This window comes from Pan paniscus, chromosome 12, assembly GCF_029289425.2.
Source record: "Pan paniscus chromosome 12, NHGRI_mPanPan1-v2.0_pri, whole genome shotgun sequence".
Classification (NCBI taxonomy): Eukaryota; Metazoa; Chordata; class Mammalia; order Primates; family Hominidae; genus Pan; species Pan paniscus.
The window spans coordinates 33,524,733-33,540,390 of NC_073261.2; the positions used below are offsets into that span (position 1 = coordinate 33,524,733).

A 15,658-nucleotide genomic window follows, 5' to 3' on the forward strand; every position below is an offset into this window, starting at 1 on the left:
TCTTCTCTCTGTGTTGCTCCTCCTCCTGCCACATGAATCATCTCATTGCCCCTCGACATTCTGGTATGATTGGGCGGCTACCTGAGTCCTCCAAGATTCAGAAGCCACTAGGCCTCCTTACAGCCTACAGAATCGTGAGCCAATTAAACATCTTTCCTTTATGATTCTAGAGAAAATTAGTAGTGCAAAGTGGAACTATTAAATGTCTTCAAGGCCTTTTCCCTATTGTCTTGGCAATCGGCACTCAGCTTCTTTTCATTCAAGTATCTGAAGCCTTCTTGAATTTTCCCCCTGAAAATGGACTTGTCTTCCTTTACCACACTGCCAGGCTGTGGCAAAGATAGCTGATAATGTAGAAGCAGATTCAGAAGGGGGTAGCAGACAGAGTTCGGGAGAGTTTGGAGGGCTTCCAAGACAAGAAGATGAGGGAAAGTTTGGATCTTTATAAAGAATTGTTAAATACTTGTGATCAGAAGGCTCACGGGAAAATGGTCAGTGAAAGCTAGACTTAGAAGGTCTCAGATGAAAATGAGGAACTTAATGGGAACAGAAGCCAAAGTTACTTTTGTTTTGCCTTAGCAAAGAATGTGGCTGCACAGTGACCCTGCCCTGGAGATTTGTGAAACTTTGAGCTTGAGGGTGATGACTTACTGAGTATCTGGTGGAATGAACTTCTGGGCAGCAAAGCTCAAGAGGTGTCCTGTCTCCATGGAACAGCCTGTGCTCTTATGTGTGATGGAGGAAATGACCTCTTGATGGGACTTACATTAAATGAGTCACAACTCATACATTAAATGAGAAACAGAACTAAAAAATTTGGAAAATTTGCAGCCTGGCCAAGTGGTCAAAAAGAAAAGCTGATTTTCCGGGGGAAAATTGAGGAAGGCTTCAGAAACTTGCATGAAAAGGAGCCCAGTGCTAATAGGCAAGACAATAAGGAAAAGGCCTTGAAGGCCTTGAAGGCCTTTCAGAGACCTTTGCAGAAGCCCTTGCTCTACAGGCCCTGGGGCCTAGGAGAGAAGAATGGTTTTCTGGGCCAGTTCCATGACCCCCCTTTATATGCAGCCTCAGGATACTGCTGCCTGCATACCTGCAGCTCCAGCTCCAGCTCCAGCTCCAGCTCCAGCCATGGCTGAAAGATGCACAGGCACAGCTTGGGTGACCCAAGCTACAGATGGTACAGACTAGAAGCCTTGGTAACTTCCTCACAGTGTTAAGTCACTGGTGGATGGAGCATGAGACTAGAGGCTTGGGATCCTCTCTATAGATTTTGGAAGATGTATGCAAATGCCTGGGTGTCCAGGCAAAAGCATCCCAAAAAGGCACAGCCTTATATGAAACTTCTACTAGGGCAGTGCGGAAGGAAAATACGGGGTTGGAGCCCCCACACTGGAGGTCACCATCATGCAGATCCCAGATTCATAGATCCCCCCCCGCCAACAACTTGTATCCTCAATGTGGAAAAGTCACAGGCACTCAATACCAGCCCAGCCCATGAGGACAGCCGTGGGGCATAAACCCTGCAAAGCCATAGGTGTCAAGCTGCCCAAGGCCTTGGGAGCCCAGCCCTCACACCCCTGTGCCCTGGATGTGGGACAAGGTTTCAAAGAGGGTGATTTTGGAGCTGTAGGATTGAATGACTGGCCTTCTGGGTTTGGAGTTTCATGGGGCCGGTAAGTCCTATCTGTGTTTTGTTTTCTTCTGGCAAAATTCTTCCTTTTGGCTGGGAATGCTTACCCAATGCCTGTACAAGCATTATACCTTGGAAGTAGTTAACTTGCTTTGTATTTCAGAGGCTCATGGGCCTAAGCTACTGTAGCCTTGTGTCAGATGAGACTTTAAACTTTGAACATTTGTGTAAATGCTGGAATGATGTAAGATTTTAGGGGACTGTAGGGAAGGCATTGTATTTTGCAATGTGAGACGGACATGAGATTTGGGGAGCCAGGGAGAGAATAATAACATTTAGCTCTGTGTCCCTACAAAAACTCATGTGGAATTGTAATCAGAATGTTAAAGGTGGGGCCTGGTGGAAGGTGATTTAATCACAGTGGAGACTGGGGATTGGAAGATGGGGGTTAGGGAGAATGGGGGAATTATGGTGGGGGTTAGGGGTGAAAATTGGGGGTGGGGGGTGGGTCCTTCACAAATGATTAAACACTATCTCCTTACTGCTGTACTGTGAGTTCTCTTCATGATTTTGGAGCTCTGAGCTTGAACAGATACTGGCCTCCTGGGTTTTGGACTTGCATTGGGCCTGTGGTCCCATTTGTATTCTTTGCCTGGGAAATTTCTTTTCTTTGGACTGAAAAAGTTTACCCAATGCCTGTACTATTATTGTAGCTTGAAAGAAAAGAACATCCTTTTAAATTCAGGGACTCATAGGCAAAACGTACTGTAGACTTGTCTCAGATGAGATGTTGAATTTTTTACATTTGAGTTAATGTTGGAATGAGTTAAGACTTTTGGAAACTTTTGAAAAGGCATGAATATATTTTGCTCTGTGAGAAGGGCATGAGACTGCGGGGGATCAGGGTCAGAATAATATGATTTGACTGTGTTTCTTTACCAAAACTCATGCGAACTGTAAGCCTTAATTTTGGAGGTGGGGCCTGGCTGGAGGTGATTTAATCACGGATGGGAGGGGGGCCGGGGGTGGAAGGAAAGGGGTGGGTAGGGCAAAGAGTAGGTTGTTAGTAGGGTGGTGAGAGGGTGGTGGGTAGTAGGAGGCGGGAGTAGCCTGCTGCAGAGGCAGAGGCTCATGGAAAGTCTCTACTAGGGCAGTGCACCTGTGGCTTTGCTGGGTGTAGCCCCCATGGCTGCTCTCATGGGCTGGGCTGGTGTTGAGTGCCTGTAGCTTTTCCATACTGAGGGTGTGAGCTCTTGGTGGGTCTATGAATCTGCAGTCTGGACGGTGGTGGCCTCCTGTGTTGGGGTTCCAAGCCCGTATTTTCCTTCTGCACTCCCCTACTAGAGGTTCTCCAAGAGGTTCTGCCTCTGCAAGAGGCTTCTGCCTGAAAACAGTGGATGTGGTGTGGGTGGATCCTTCACCATTGGTTAATCTTCTTGATGCTGATCTCCTGTTAGTGAGATCTCATGAGATCTGGTTGTATAACAGGGTGTGGCACCTCTTTTCTCTCTCTGTCTTCCTCCTACTCCTGCCGTATGGAACATCACATTGTCGCTTGACCTTCTGGTATGATTGGGAGGCTTCCTGAATCCTCCCAGAAGCAGAAGCCACTATGCTCCCTTTACAGCCTGCAGGACCATGAGCCATTTAAACCTTTTTTAAAAATAATATTACAGAGAATTTGTACTGTAGAGTGGAGCTATGAAATGCCCTCAAGGTTTTTTTCCTTATTTTTTTACTATTAGCATTTGCCTTCTTTTATATGCAAATATCTGAAACCTTCTTGAATTTTCCCCCTGAAAATGAACTTTTCTTTTTCCACATTGCCAGGCTGCCACAATGATAGCTGAAAATGTAGATGCAGATTCAGAAGTGGGTAACGACCAGACGCTGCACAGTTTGGAGGGCTTGGAAGAAGACAGAAAGATGAGGGAAAGTTTAGACTATTGTAGAGATGTGCTAAATAGTTACAATTAAAAGAGTGACTATAGAGACTTGTTAAATAGTTACAATTAAAATGGTGACTGAAGGTTGGACAGTGAAGGCTAGGCTTAGAAGGTCTCAGATGAAAATGAACAACTTACTGGGAACAGGAGCCAAGGTTACTTTTGTTTTGCCTTAGCGAAGAATTTGGCTGGATGGTGCCCCTCCCTTGGAGTCCTCCGAAACTTTGAACTTGAGGGTGATGACTTAGGGTATATCTGGTGAAATGAACTTCTAGGCAGCAAAGCTCAAGAGGTGTCTTGTCTGTATCGTACAGCCTGTGGTCTTCTGTGTGACTGAATAAATGACCTCAAGTTGAAACTTATATTTAAATGAGATGCAGGGCTTAAAAGTTTGGAAAATTTGCAGCCTGGCCAAGTGGTCAAAAAGAAAAGCTGATTTTCCGTGGGAAAATTTGAGAAGGCTTCAGAAATTTGCATAAAATGGAGCCCAATGCTAATAGCTAAGACAGTGTTTAAAAGGTCTTGAAGGCATTTCAGGGACCTTTGCAGCAGAGCTTGTTGTCATAGGCCATGGGGACTAGGACCGAAGAATGGTTTCCTGGGTCAGTCCCATGGTTGTGCTGCTGTGTCAATCCTCAGGACACTGCTGCCTGCATCCCTGCAGCTCCAGCTCCGGCTCCAGCTCCTGCCATGGCTGAAAGATGCACAGGTACAGCTTGGGTCAGTACTTCAGGGGTGCAAGCTTCAAGCCTTGGTGGCTTTCACATAGTGTTAAGCCAGCAGGTGCACAGAGCACAAAACTAGAGGCTTGGGAGCCTTCATCTAGACTCCAGAGTATGTACAGAAAAACCTGGGTGTTCAGGCAGGAGCTTTTCCAAGAGGCAGAGCCTCATGGGAAAACTTTACTAGGGAAGTACACAAGGAACATAGGGTTGGAGCCCCCACACAGGGATGCACCATTTTCCAGACCCCAGATTCATAGACCCACCAGCTGCTTGCACCCTCAGTGTGGAAAAGCCACAGGTGCTCAACACCAGCCCAGCCCATGAGGGCAGCTGTGGGGGATAGACCCTGCATGACCACAGATGCTGAGCTGCCCAAGGCCTTGGGAGCCCAGCCATCCACCCCTGTGCTTTAGATGTGGGATGTAGATCCAGAAAAAATGATTTGGAGCTGTTGGATTCAATGACTGGCCTGCCAGGTTTTTGACTTGCATGGGGTCTGTAAGTCCCATCTGTGTTTTGTGCTTCTTTCTGGCAAAATTTTTCCTTTTGGCTGGGAATGCTTACCCAATGCCTGTACAACCATTGTATCTTGGAAGCGTTTAACTTGCTTTGTATTTCAGAGGCTCGGGGCAGAAGGGAAGGCAGCCTTGTCTCAGATGAGACTTTGGGTTTTGTACATTTCAGTAAATGCTGGAATGAGTTAAGACTTCGGGGAGAGAAGGCATCACAGTATTTTGCAGTGTGACAAGAATATGAGATTTGGGGGGACCCTGGTCAGAATAACATGATTTGGCCCTGTGTCCCTACCAATACTCTCATGGAATAGTGATGGGGAATGTTAAAAGTGGGGCCTGGCGGGAGGTGATTTAATCATGGAGAAGAGTCGGTGTTGGTGGTAGGGGTGTGGGGAGAATGGGGGAGATTATTTTGTGGATGAGGGTGAAAGATGAGGGTGGGGGGCAGATTCTTCACAAATGGCTACACACTATCTCCTTAATGCTGTCTGTGTGATAGTGAGTTCTCTTGATGACTATGGAGGTTAAAGATTGAGTAAATACTGTCCTGCTGGGTTTTGGACTTGCCTTTGTGTTATTTTCCCGGGGAATTTCTTCCCTTTGGATTGAGAAACTTTACCCAATGCCTGTTGTACCTTGAAAGAAAAGAAATCCCTTTTAAATTCAGGGATTTATTGACAGAAGGGACTATAGCCTTGTCTCAGATGAGACTTTGAAATTTTTACATTTGGAATGAGTTAAGACTTTTGGAACTTTTGAAAAGGCATGATTGTGTTTTGCTCTGTGAGAAGGACATGAGGTTCTGGAGTATCAGGGGTCAGAATAATATGGGTTGGCTGTGTGTCCCTATAAAACTCACGTGGAATTGTAATCCTTAATGTTGGAGGTGGGGCCAGGTGGGAGGCGATTTGATGTTGGATGGGAGGGGGTTGGGGTGGAAGGAAAAGGAGGGGTAGGGTGGGGAGGAGTAGGCTGTCAGTAGGGTGGTGGGAGGGTAGGGGGTAGTAGGAAGGGGGACTAACCTGCTGCAGAGGCAGAGGCTCATGGAAAAACTACTAGGACAGTGCACCTGTGGCTTTGCAGGCTTCAGCCCCCATGGCTGCTTTCATGGGCTGGACTGGTGTTAAGTGCCTGTTGCTTTTCCATACTGAGGGTTTGAGCTGTTGGTGGGCTTATGAATCTGGGGTCTGGAGGATGGTGGCCTCCTGTGTGGGGCCTCCAAGCCCATATTTTCCTTCTGCACTGCCATAGTGGAAGTTTCTCAAGAGGCTCTGCCTCTGCAGGAGGCTTCTGCCTGGAAACAGTGGGCGGTGGTGTGGGTGGAGGATCCTTCACCAGTGGTTAATCTTCTTGACGCTGATCTCCTGATAGTGAGTTCTCATGAGATCTGGTTGTGTAACAGGATGTGGCACCTCTTTCTTCTCTCTGTTTTGCTCCTACTCCTGCCATGTGAAACATCTCATTGCCGCTTGGCCTTCTGGTGTGTTTAGGAGGGCCCTGATCAGTGTGGGCCTGCTCAGTGGACCTAGTCAGTTGGGGCTTGGTCAGTGAGGCCTATTTAGTTGGGAGCATGGTCAGCAGGGGTCTGCATAGAGAGGGTCTCATTAGGGGGATCTAGTAGTGCAGGTCTTGGTGAGTGGGGACCTAGTGGCAGACAAATGTTTGGTGTCTGGTCAGTGCAAACCTGGGCTGTGGGACTTGGTCAGTGGTGACCTGGTCAGCTGGGGCTTAGTGGTGGCCTTCTCAGCATGGGCTGGGTCACTGGTGACCAGGTTAAGGGGTGCTACTCAGTGGAGGCCTGGTCACATGGGACCTAGTCAGCAGAGGCCCTTGTCAGTGGGGCCCTGGTCAGTGGAACCTAATCAGTGGGGGCCTGGTCAGAGAGGACTTGATCAGTGGTGGCTTTTGTAGCACTGGTCTACGGGGTGACCTGGTCTGTGGGGATCTGAGCAGTGCGTGCCTGTTCAGTGGGACCTACTCATTAGGGTCCCGTTCAGGGGCATCTGGTCACCTCAGTCCTGGTTAGTAGGGGCCTGTTCACTGGCAGCCTATTCCCTGGAGGCCTGGTCAGTGGGACTTCATCTGTGGGGCCAGGCAATAGGGTCATGATCGGTGGAACATGACCAGTGAGGCCTTGTCAGTAAGAACGTGGTCAGTGAGCACTTGTCAGTGAGGCCTTTGTCAGTGAGGCCTTGTCAGTAAGAACGTGGTCAGTGAGGCCATGTCAGTGAGGCCCCTGTCAGTGAGGCCTTGTCAGGAAGAATGTGGTCAGTGAGGCCATGTCAGTGAGGCCCCTGTCAGTGAGGCCATGTCAGTGAGATCTTGTCCGTAAGGACATGGTCAGTAAGGACCTGGTCAGTGAGGCCTTGTCAGTAAAGTCCTGGTTTATGGAGTCCTAGTCATTGTGGGCGTGGCAGCGGGGGCCTGGTTAGTGGGGCCTGGTGATGGGGGTCTAATCACTGAGGATGTGGTCAAGGAGGACCTGATATGCGGGATCTGGTCAGCAGGGACCTGGTCAGTGGGGACTGCTGAGCCCTGATGGGAGATGTCAGGGGAAATGCATGTTATCAAGGTCCCTGTGGACAGCTGGGATGGCCCAGTGGTGTCCAATGGCCCAGTCAAAAGTGGACAAAGCAGGTGTTTGGATGGACCTGGGAGATCTTGCTCAGAGATTCTCACAAGACAAATGTAAAGGAAGGGCCAGAGTGGTCGGAGAGATGGTCACAGTCTATGGGCTGCACAGGATGGAGGAAGCCAGGGAACAGGCAGGGTGGGCAGCTGGGGTGCAGGGATAGGCAGGTGCATATTGGGAGGTCAGACCCTGTGAGGGCTGTGGGGGCGTCAGGTGGGGTGGGCTCCAGGTGCACCTTCAGTGCACTGGGCAGGTCTCAGCCCAGGCTCCCTGGACCCTGGCCGAGTGATGTGGTCACTCCTTTGGGAGACTGCTGTCAGGCCCCGGCCACCCACCATGGGCAGCACTGTCCCATCTCAGGACTGGACTTCCTCAGATCCTGCAGAGGGCACAGCCTCCAGCCCAGGAGGGGCAGCCCCTTGGTGGAGCCTGAGCTCTCCATGGTCCTGGAGCATCACCTGCCAGCCCTGTGCTCCATTTTCTCCCAGGTCCCACATTTCCAGTGTCAGCCAGCAGGGAGGCCCAGTCCTCCCTTCCCTATATGTCTCCTGGGCTGAAACTTGCGGCGCACTGGGACAGGGATGGTGCTTTCCTTAGGCCCATTTAGGGAGGGGACTGGTTCCCAGCCTGGCACAGGTCCTCAGCTCTGCCTTGATTGCCTTAGAGTGAGATGGATCAGTCAGTGCTCTGAAGGTAAATGTAAGAGACTGTCTCTGCTGTGTGCGAGGCTGGTCTAGGGATGGAGGACTTAACAGGTCCTCCCAATCTGTCAGGCCTGGACAGCACTGTCCTGTCTCAGGACTCAGAAAGTCCAGTCCTGAGATAGGAAGGTGTTGCCCAGGGTGGGTGGCTGGGGCCTGACAGCAGTCCCCAGGGAGTGACCACATCACCCAGCTGGGGTCCAGGGAGCCTGGCCTGAGACCTGCCCAGTGCATTGAGGGTGCACCTGGAGCCCACTCCACTTGATGCCCCCACAGCCCTCACAGGGTCTGTCCTCCCAGCATGCACCTGCCTCTCCCTGCACCCCAGATGTCCACCCTGCCTGTTCCCTGACTTCCTCCATCCTGTCCAGCAGGATGGGCTGGGAAGTGGGAAAGCCTGTGTGCACATTTCGTGGCAAGTAGGAGTGACACACCATACCTTGGAGGCACCTGCCAAACCCAACCCCAGAAGTCTCCCTGAGGTGGTTTTACCAAACCCATAACCCACAACTGTGATTGTGGTTTGGGGGTCAGCACCCGCTAGTGCCAGGGCACTACTGGGAAGCTGGGACCTGACCAATGCCCATGGTGTCTGTGGCCTGAGGACAGGGTGTCTTGGGGCCATGAGGACAGGCCACCAATGGCCATTGGGTCATACGGCCTGAGCCCCAGTGTTTTTCCTTCCCTGGCTTCTTCTGGTTCAGTCCCATCAGAGCCCTAGAGCCCAAGATGCAGCATCCAAGGTTCCCTCCAGAAATCCTGGTGGCTTGACTTATTTTGTCATGTTTCATCTGATAACGAAAATATCATATCAGCTGCACAGAAAAATGTCTCAAAGTGCTTAATGACTAGAAGAAATCGAGGAGCAGCAAGAAGGTAATGTGGAGAGGGGAGGACCTCCATGACCGGTGTCTGCAGAGCCAGGGGTACAGGCACCCAGTGCAGTGACCTGGCACCACCTGCCTCTGGGTAGCACACTGTCCTTACCTGGGGGACAGCAGGCCTGGCCACCGGCTGTTCTCCCTGTCCCTGCAAGCATCACATTGCTGGAAGAGAATTTCATGCCAGAGCTTGGACCGTCCCTAGCTTGGGAGTTACGGGTTGTCTCTTGGTGACCTAAATGAAAAAATAGGTGCAGAACAGAGTTTCTGATGCTGGGCACTCATCCACTCTTTGAATCATGGGAGGGGAGGCCTAGTCCTAGGTAAACCTAACCTCTTTGAGGAACCACAGTGCCCAAGGCTGGAAACCTCCAGAATCCTCCCACCCCCAATCCTCCCGCCCCCAATCCTCCCCAGGGACCCCTGTGGCCTGTCTCACCAGAGCATTCTTCCATCCGTAGATGTTTCAGCTGCTCTACAAGGGAGTCCCATTTCAGGTGTGGGGCTGGGCATGGTCACTCCTGCTGGATGTCTGGAAGGTGAAAACCAAGGACCTAGGGAAATACCAGGTACAGCCTTTCCACCCTCATCCAGAGCAGGACAAACAGGCCAGGTGGTATCAGGAGCCCAGGTCTCCAGCTGGAGGGAATGTCAACCCTGCAGTGGGAGCCCATCACACATCCTAGGCACAGATGCTAATGTAGGCACCGCAGGTAAGCTGAGCTTGGTACCCCTCCCTGGCTTCAAAAATAAGCCAAACAAGGAGCTTTCTGCAGAATGAAACCTCTTTTCCATCCAGAAGCACTGCTGACTGTTTGGTGGTTGCTGTTGGGGCAGTGAGCCTTTTGTCCATTCTGAGATTGGGCTGGTTTCTCCTCTTGGCCCTGCCCTACAGACCATAAAGGAAAACAGCAAGAGGTCCCCAGCAAACATCTACAGATGGCCCTGGACATCAGCCACATTCTGAGAAACATATCATGTTCTGGGAGGGCTAAGGCATCAAGTAAGGCCTATGGGGCTGGAGGATCCCAGGGCAGGTGGGGCAATCCAGAGCTGTGGGGGCTTCCATGGGAATTGGGAGGTCTCAAGGCAGAGGGAGGGGTTCCACAGGAGGAGTCACAGAGCCACCAAGGGCTCTCCTGGCCCAGGGAGCAGCCAACACCATGGACTGAACACCCACTGGGCTCCAAGCCCTGGGCCAGGCTGGGGCATATGGGGCCAGGAAGCAGCTCAGAGTGGGAAACAGACAAGTGTGCTCAGAGGGCACCCGTATCTGGATGTAATGTGGTCATGAGTTTCTGGCTGGGAAGCGCTTCCAGCGTTTCATATGTATTCTGGAGCTGCTTCCTCTCTCCAGGCTCACCCTGCAGGAATCCCAGTGAATATATTGCTACCATCTTGGGGCTCAGTGCCCTCTTAGTGTAATGGTACCAGCAGATCTGCCTGTGCACAGACTTCCTGTACTACCTCATTCCTGAGGGGAGATGCTTCCGCAGGGCCTATGACCTGGTGCACAACTTTAGACACCATCATCCTGGAGCAGCACCTCACCCTCACTAGCCGGGGTGTTGATGACTTCCTCAAGGCTAAGGCCACAGTCAAGATTTTGGACTTCAGTGATGCATTTTTGCTGAGCAAGGTGGGCTTCTCTGGGATTTTAGTTCAGGAGGTAGAATGCAGCTTGAGATCAAGTGTCTGATCAAATAACTTGAACTTGATCTGGAGAGCTCTGAGGAGCCATAGAAGTTGTTGGATAAAGGAGGGACAGTCGTATATGTTTTAGAGATGACTGTGGAAGGCTGCCTGGAAGGAGTGAACAAGAGCCAGGAGACCAGGGAGGGAGCTTGTGGGGCAGGTCTGGAGATGACAAGGGAGGGATCCTGCTTGGATGAAAGGTCTTCAGGGAATGTCTCAGGTTACACTCAGGTGTCCTCAGAGCTAGTGTGTTCAGGGGTCTTGCCTCCAGGATGAAAATGAGAAGGAGTTGTCAGACAAGAACATATAAATGAAGGCTGGCATCTTCGTGAGTGCCAATCGTTGTCCTGGTGTGGACTACTGTGGGAATAGGGGTCTCTCCATCCAGGGACATGGTGGATGGACCCTACATCACTCCATTCTGCCCTTCCTTTCCCTCCCATTCTGAGGGCCTCAGTGCATGGGCGCTGTCCAACCTCTGGTGCTGAAGCAGCCGAGAGACCCAAGCCTGCCACTCAGGATATGACAGCACAGCCAGTGGCCTCTACTAGATCCTGTACAACCTCAGAAGACACCCAGACACTGGGAGTGCTGCCACCATGTGGTGCAAGAGTTCTGAGGGACCGCAATTCTGAAGACATTGAATGGTGGGTGCCAGGCCTCGTGGCTGTTCCCCAGCCCCTCTCATAGGCTCTGCTCCAGGTGGTGAAGGGGGATGACGTCTCTGTCAATTCTGCCATGATTGCCTAGCAGGAAAAGGAGCAGAGCCCAGAAGCAGGGCCTGGTACCCAGCCTGCCTAACAAGGGAGAATTTGTAGGCTTTGTGGACAGAAAGATCTGGGAGTCCATATCACCCACTAACTTGCTGAGACATTAGTAAAATCAGTTTTCTTTTCTGAGCTATGTTTCTGTCATTTGTAAATTGAGAGGAATTTCTTTTACACCACGAGGCTGCTTGGAGAATTAGTGACAGTGTGTGTAGAGCAGGTGCCACGCAGCAGGCATTTGGTGTCCAGACCACTCCTCTTCCGCCTTCATTTTCAGCCTAAATTTGCATTTTGTTCTTAAGACTTTCACTCCCCTTAATTTTGCTCTTTCCTCTGATTCCCAGCTTATCATCTATCCCATGGAGTCACTAGGATCTATGTGGGTAACAGTCATGTATGCATTTATGTGTATATACATATATACTTTGTTGGTGTTGGAGTGCGGTGTGGGAATGTGTGTGTGTTTGTGTGTTGGAGTCACTGCATGACTGAAACTGTGCACACCAGGCTGTGTTTTTGCTCATTGCTGGAGGTGCTGTCAGGGGCCTTGCCGTCAACCCCAGATCTGACCCTTGCAGTGCAGGCAGGACATTCTGGAGCAATCATGACCTTGGAAGGATCCCCAAGGAGTAACTGGTGGGTATTGGTGGATAAATACCCCAGTTCCCTTGTTCTGGGTATGATGACTCTGAGGCACATGTTCTATGCTGTCTCTCAGAGGTACCTGGCAGGGCTGAGTCCTGGCTGCCACAGTGGAAACTTTCTTGATGAAAGTCCCTTTAACTGCTGCATTCCTTTCCTATCTCTGTTCCCCACTCCTCTACTGGTGTTTCCTGGGATTAGCACCCTAAGGAAGAACTGGCAGTCAAATTAATATCCTAGAGTTATCTCCAAATAAAATTTTTGTATTTGAATCTTTGCCTTAGGATCTACTTCTAGGAAATTCAGACTAAGACACACATTTTTCTATCGGCTCCTTCAATCCCCATAGGCCTGACATTGTGCTGTTTTTATCAAAAAGGAACATGAGAATCAGAGAGGGAAAGTCACTTGCCCAAAGTCACCCAGCTGAACAGTGGTAGAGTTCAACTTTGACCATGGGATGTCTGGCCCCAAGGTGGAGGCTTGCTCCTCTCCTATGAGACTCCTCCCTTATCAGGGTCAAATGAATGAATGGAGGATGTTAAAAGTAGGGTCTCTGAGGCCTTTGCCAGAGAAACCCCAGGCTCATGGCTGGTGCCTGTGTTCTCATTCTTACCTCATTAAGAGTAGTAATGAAAAACATGCTCAGTGCTGACCGTGTGCCTGGGGGTGTTGTTGTAGGCATTCCGCTTACTTTAATTCATTTAATTTTCACAATAACCTTGTTTTTACTTCTAGTTGTTAGATGAAAAAACCGAGGCAAAGAGCAATACAGAGAGTTGCAAAAATTCATACTGCTGGTCCAGGTTTGAACCAAGCAGTCTGCACCTGGAGTCCTTGTTTGTAACCATGGCACCCTGGCTTCACACATATCTCATCGTGGAGTTCCAGCTTGTGTCAGGCATGGCACTGAACAGCTTCTTTAAGAACATAATTTGTAGCCAGGCGCCGTGGCTCATGCCTGTAATCCCAGCACTTTGGGAGGCCGAGGTGGGCGGATCATGAGGTCAGGAGATCGAGACCATCCTGGCTAACTTGGTGAAATCCCGTCTCTAGTAAAAATACAAAAAATTAGCTGGGCACGATGGTTGGCGCCTATAGTCCCAGTTACTTGGGAGGCTGAGGCAGGAGAATGGCGTGAACCTGGGAGGCAGAGCTTGTAGTGAGCCGAGATGGCGTGACTGCACTCCAGCCTGGGTGAGAGAGTGAGACTCCATCTCAAAAAAAACATATAATTTGTAATTATGTAAATTACTAATTCTACTTCAAAGTGCCACACAGCCTTCATGTGATAAAATGAAGCAATTGGTAAGTCTAAGCACTGAGAAAAAACATTCTTTTTTCCACTCCCAACTCCATTCCAACAGTTGGGACAGTGTTTTCTCTGTGCCTATAGAAACCTCAGCTACTGTGCCGAGGAGTCTGGTCCCTTTGGGGAATGTGGCAGTCAGGTGCTGGCAGGGACCTCGAAGTGGCTGAAGGATCATTAAGAAAAAGCTGTTTACAAAGGTGTGGGCTGGGCCAAGGGGAACCATGAGGAATGGCGCAGGGCCCTGGTGTTAGCGTCATCTGGGAGCTGTCACCACACTCCAGGCTGGTGGGGCCATGGAGAAGCTGTTCCAATAACTCAGAGAATCTACAGCTGAAAGAGGCGGCCAGGGGACACATCACTCCCTGTGCCCTTTGACTGCGTGTGGATGCCCCCACCGACCACACTACCATCTCCTTATTAGATTGGAGAGGCTGCAGAGTGGGGTTCTAAGCCTCCTATTGTGGCTCACCTCCAACAGTGAGTCAGCAGCAGCTCCCCTAGCTCCACAGCCCAGGGTCCACTTAGCCCCTGTATCCTGTACGGTCCCCTTCCCCACTGGGAAGCAGATACCCAAATGAGAAGCAGAATCCTGTCTCTCCCTGCAGGTCCCTCTGCTCCTTATGAGTGGTGTTTTGTGGGTGTCCTCCCTTGGTTTAGGATGGGAAACAACCTTTTCCCTTCCACAGGGATTGTTTCTGTGGACCCCACCCTGAGTTTTCCCCTGGTGGGACAACGGGCAGGTGGGGATGGTGGGACGAACTCTTTAGAACCAGCAATGCCAAACACATCCCAGTCCGGGGAAGTTCATTCTAAGTGTCATGGATCCTCTGGAATTTTTTGAAGGTTTCCTGTTTTCTTCTCCCCCTAACCAGCTCATCTGATCTCCTGGGATCTCTACTAAGATGCTGGCAGCCCAACCAGCTGGTCTGGCCCTGGACGTGCCTTCAGGGACTGGTTATGCTTCATGACCTGTGTTGCGGTCATTAGTAAACAGCACCTGCTTCTAGCTTTACTGTTGGGCCTGATTTTATCCCTACCCTGGCTTTTCATTGCAGCTGCTTCCTGCTCCCTCCATGGACCTGCACAGAATTGTCCCATGTTTCTGTTTGGGCACCACTGAGGAAGGAAGCATGAAGGACGCAGAGGTCAGGCCATTCTATTGCCCTCCTGCTGCTGGGTCTTTAATCCTGAGATGGCTTCAGGGGCTGGTCCTTCTCCATGGCCCCCTCCACATATCTCAGGTTTCTGCTTAAAAGTCACCTCTTGGAGGGGTCTCTCCCTGTCACTGTGTTTGGAACAGCTCCTTTGGTTTCTTTCTAGCTCATCTCACTCTGGTAATGTCTTTCATTACCACCACCATCTGAGCTGGTCTTATGACCTGTTAGCTTCTTTCATCAAACATGAGCACTAGGATGACATGGACCTCATCTGTTCTGTTCCTCCTGTGGCCTGGGTCCTAGCACCATGTCTGGTACAGTGTAGATGCTCAAGGGAAGTTTACTTTATAGAACTGTCTACCTGGGAGACATTGCTGTTAGTCTAACCTGTACCATTTTGTAAACCTGCAGCCATTTTGCAGACCCTGGTCAGAATGAAACATTCCTTGGGAACTCGGGCCATGAGAAGCATCCTTCCTGACCACCTGACTGCGGAAACATCCTTATCGCATCCTCCCGGGCGAAGGCCCAACAGCCTGACTGCAGGAACATCCTTGCCATATCCTGCCGGGCAGCAAGCTCTACCGCCCAGACCCCTCCTTCCCAGTCCCATGATCGCCCCAGCCTGTGAGCGGCAGTTGGTGATGGCACTAAGCTGGTTTCCTCCTCTGCAGGGTTTTGCTAGTAATAAAGGTGTTGCTGTTGAAGCCACCAACCATGTCTCTCTGTCTTTCTTTAACCCTAGCTTTGCCTTCAAAACCTAACAATAACTCTACCTCTCCATTTTACCAAGGATTATATGAGACTCAAGGAGAGCAAGAGACTTACCCAGAATTACAGAGCCAGTGAGTCACAGAGCCTGAACTTGAGCTCAGTTCAGCTGAATCCAGAACTCGTGTCTTCCTGAGAGTCCAGGGAAGGAAAGGTGGAACTGCAGCCAGTGGGTGCCCACATGCTTGTCCTAGGAGACCCCAGGTAGCCTCCTGGGAATTGTGTCCTCATGGGCACAAAAGAAGAACTGCTCACCTGTGCTGCATCAGCTAAGTGTCTCCATT

General features: G+C 50.5%; 1 protein-coding gene across 1 annotated transcript in view; it reads left to right on the plus strand.

Moving 5' to 3' along the window:
- Positions 1–15,318, plus strand: part of LOC100969696 (ankyrin repeat domain-containing protein 20B-like) — a 102,232-nt gene extending 86,914 nt beyond the window's left edge. Inside the window, exons 26-27 of the mRNA XM_057301273.2 lie at positions 14,502–14,687; positions 15,015–15,318. The gene's annotated coding sequence lies outside the window, so the exon portion shown is untranslated. The remainder of the gene's footprint in view (positions 1–14,501; positions 14,688–15,014) is intronic.
- Positions 15,319–15,658: the final 340 nt, after the last annotated feature.